The following is a 4,209-nucleotide window of genomic DNA, read 5'->3' on the forward strand; positions in this document are numbered from 1 at the left end:
TGTGCATGTATTAGTTCCTAGAGCCACTGTAACCAATTCTCATAGACTGAGTGGCTTACAACATGAGAAATTGATTCTCTCAGAGCTCTGTAAGCTAAAAGTCCAAAATCAAGTGCCGGCAGCGCCATTTTCCTTCTGAAGGCTCCTTCCCTGCCTCTCCTTAGCTTCTGGTTATTGTGGGCAAGTCATGGTGGTCCTTGGCTTGCGGCTGCATCACTCCGGTTTTTGCCTCTACATTGTTACACGATGTTCTCCCTGTTCGTGTGTCTGCGTGTTTCTCTTTTCTTAAGGACACTAGTCACTGGATTTAGGGCCCACCCTAATCTAGCATGACCTCATCTCAGCTCGATTATATCTGCAGTGACTTTAGTTCCAGATAAGGTCACATCACACTTACTGGAGGTTAGGGCTTGAACATATTTTGGGGTTGGGGGGCACAATTCTACCCACTACATGCATTAAATTGTCTAATTCATTAAAATGATGAAAATGGGGGAATTGTGAGATATCTGGCTGGATGTCAGACAACTTACTGATACTTATTTAATAAATATTGTTGACAGCCTTGTGCAAAGCACTGTGTTACTTGCTGTGGGAGGTAGCGGGATTCTTGCCCTGAGGGACTTATGCTCTGGGGTGAAAAGCAAGATACCATCAGTGGGCGACAATGCAGGATAGAAGGAGGGATGGACTATAAAAGTGGCAATAGACGAGCACGAGGAGGAGATACTTAGCCAGTGTTATCTAAGACAAGTAGCGATGTCGGGGAGAGGAACCAGAGGCAAGAAAGCCACCTCAGGAGCTGTTAGTCTAGGAGAGGGAGGGAGGGGCTGAGCTGGGCGGTTTCCTAGAACGCCAAGTGAGCATTGTCGCTAGTGCTTCTCTACGGAGTGAAATATTTAGGTAGAGGTTTATATGACCTAAGCACTAAGAAGTTGATGTGACTGCGTACAGTTGGTATCCTGGATTGGAACCTGGAATGAAAAAGAATGTTAATTACAAGACTGCTACACAGCGAGTGGTTTCCAGAGGCTGATAGGAGCGGGTGATGGGGAGTGACTGCGAATGGGTAGGGCGTTTCCTTCTGGGGCGCTCAGAATGTTCCGGAGCTAGGTAGCGGTGACGGCAGTACAACACTTTGAAAGTACCGAATGTCACTAATGGTAAATTTCATGTGTATTTTATCACACTTTTTAAAAGGTCATAAAAAGACATTATTTTAAAAATTGTGAAATCTGACGTTGCTGTTTTTGTTTTGACAAACATACTGCGATTATGTAAGATGTTAACATTAGCTGGGTGAGGAATTATGGAAACTGCAACTTTTCTGTAAATGTAAAATTCCAAAATGAAAATTTTATTTTAAAAAATATGAAAAAATATGTCAATTTTTTTTAAGCTAATATCTTTGTGTGTGTGTTTTGTGTTTCTATGTATCTGTCTTTCATCTTTTAGAATGTAAGTCCTTTGAGGGCAAAGGTATGATGTGGGTCTTTGATATTATTATTATTATTATTTTTAACACCTACAGCACCTAGGTGGTCTCCCATCCAAGTACTAACCAGGCTCAACCCTGCTTAGCTTCCGAGATCAGATGAGACCGGGTGTGTTCAGAGGGGCATGGTCATAGACACTTTGGTATTATTTTTTTCCAGCTTTACTGAGGTATAATTGACAAATGAAAATTGTATATATTTAAGGTGTGTAGCACGATGATTTGGTATACCCATACATTGTGAGTTGACCACAATCAGGTAATTAACACATCTATCGCCTCACATAGTTACCATGTTTCATGTGTGTGGTGAGAACATGTAAGATCTACTCTTAGCAAATTTTGCATGTACAATACAGTACTGTTAACTATAGTCACCAAAGTATACATTAGATCCCCAGAACCTATTCATTTCATGGCTGAAAGTTTGTAACTTTGACCAACATTGCCCCATTCCCACCCCTCCCACCCCAAGCCCCTGGCAACCACTGTTCTATTCTCTGCTTCTTTCTTTGAGTTTAACTTTTTAAAGAGTCACATATAAGTGAGATCATACAGTATTTATCTTCCTGTCTGACTCATTTCACTTAATGTAACATCCTCCAGGTTTATCCACGTTGTCGCAAATGGTAGGATTTTCTTTTTCTAAGGCTAACAAATACTCCATCGTTTGTGTATACCACATTTCCTTTATCCATTTATCCACCACAAACACTTAGGTTGTAAACATCTTGGCTGTTGTGACTAATACTGCAGTGAACATGGGATGCAGATCTCAAGATACTGATTTCATTTCTTTTGAAGTTATTCTTCTTAAAATGCTAGTAAGATTATTAGATTTTAAACATTCAACAACTGAGTTCTGTTTTTCTGAAGAGCACTAAGTAGATCAGGTCTTCAATTAAGGTCTTTGGCCGCTGTAGAACTGGAGGGCACTTGGTGATAGCCTCTCGTCAACCCAAGAGTAATGGCGTTTGGCCACTTCAGGCCTGAGGTAATGTCGAAGCAGCACCATTTTCCATTTTTCGCCTTATCCAGTCTACTCTCTATGTTCAGTTATTCATGTGGTTCAATTATTCTGAGATCTCAAGGGAGAGAGGAAGGATTTAAGAAGGAAGAGAACCAACACAGCTACGTACTTTGTGTGGCATACAGTATATAGGAGCGAATAATTCTGTGATAAAGACAAAGATGCCTGATAAGAAAGAGTCATGAAAATGCTGTGTGTGTGTGTGTGTGTGTGTGTGTGTGTGTGTGTGTGTGTGGTGTGTATGAGAGAGAGAAATGGTTACTAATATTTTAGAAATGAATCTTCTTGAAAGCCTTTAATGAAATGGCCGATTTCCTTCTCTTTTTGAACTTGGGAAAAACATTCCAGTTTCAAGTAGGCCTGGTTATTGCCCATTAAAAAAATATCCCTTTATTAGCATCCTCAGGTATTGCTTTGCTCCATGCATAACATACTTTTCATTTTTCTTTCTAAAAGAATCTGAAATAGGTTAAAATTTCTAAACTAAAACCTTGGAAACGACAGTCCTTGGTACATGACTTTGTATATAGTCACATTCCAGTAAGTGGAGTCTGTTGTCTAATAGAGATTTGTGGATTGACTCATTCTTCTTGAACTGTTAGCTTCACAGATTCCCTGGCCAAAAAGTATACAGATGTAGAAATAACTAGCATTTTTGGAAATAGGGTGATGAGGGCTCTATACATTTACAAGGACTGGTGGGATTGGGACAGGACAAAAAAATGCCTAATGAGAGAAATAAAGCTAGGATGATGATGAAAGAAAAAATGAGAACTCAGCCAGAACCAAACAGCTCTTTCTCTGTTCATTTAGAATACTTTTGTAGGTCTGGTAGTTAACTCTAGAACCGTATGTGGCTACGCATGTTTAATAATTATAAATATTTAACCTTAATAATTAATTTTACTCAAGTTCACTTGTAGTACGAATCTAAATTGTGAATAATTCATTCTACAGCATGGGATCACCAAATCTCAAGTAATCCCTTATATTTATTTAATTTTAAATTAAAAGAACCACCTCAGCTGTTAAGTAATAGAACCTGGAATCCAGGTTCCTACTACTTGTTCATGTAGTTTTTAAAAGGGCGATAGCGGCTGTGTAACAAATTGCTCCTGATGTAAGAGCTTAAAGCCATGAACGCTTATTCTCTCCCACAGTTTGAGGGTCAAGAATGTGGGAATGATTGAGTTGGGTCATTCTGGCCCGGGGTCTAACGAGGTTGTAGTTGAGCTATTGGGTGGGGTGACTGGTCAAAACTTGCCTGGTACTGTAGGACCCACTTTGAATCTCCCTCATATATAGTTTTTGGCATGTCTCAGTTCCTTGAGGGCTTTGGCTGGTAGCCTCTGTTCCTATGGGCCTCTCCATAGGCTTCCTGAATGTTCTTATATGACATTCCTCCAGAGAGTGATTTGAGTGAGCAAGCGAGCGAGTACCCAAGGTGGAAGATGCATGGTCTCTCACAACCTAACCTTGGCGGTGAAATGCCACCACTCTGCCATATGCTATTAGTCACACAGAACAACTGTGGTCCATTTTGGAAGGTGACTGACCCTACAAGGGTGTATCAGGAAGCAGGATCAATGGGGGCCATCCAGGAGGCTAGCTACCACAGTGGCAATCTAATCTCACGTATTTATATTCCATTAGGTCAGCTTTAAAGAATGACATAAGTTTTAAT

The 4,209-nt window shown here is 40.3% G+C and overlaps 1 pseudogene; it reads right to left on the reverse strand.

Moving 5' to 3' along the window:
- Positions 1-1,513: 1,513 nt before the first annotated feature.
- On the reverse strand, positions 1,514-1,632 carry LOC120622584 (uncharacterized; annotated as a pseudogene).
- Between the last annotated feature and the right edge of the window lie 2,577 nt (positions 1,633-4,209).

This window comes from Pteropus medius, unplaced genomic scaffold, assembly GCF_902729225.1.
Source record: "Pteropus medius unplaced genomic scaffold, Ma_sr-lr_union100, whole genome shotgun sequence".
NCBI classification, from domain to species: Eukaryota; Metazoa; Chordata; class Mammalia; order Chiroptera; family Pteropodidae; genus Pteropus; species Pteropus medius.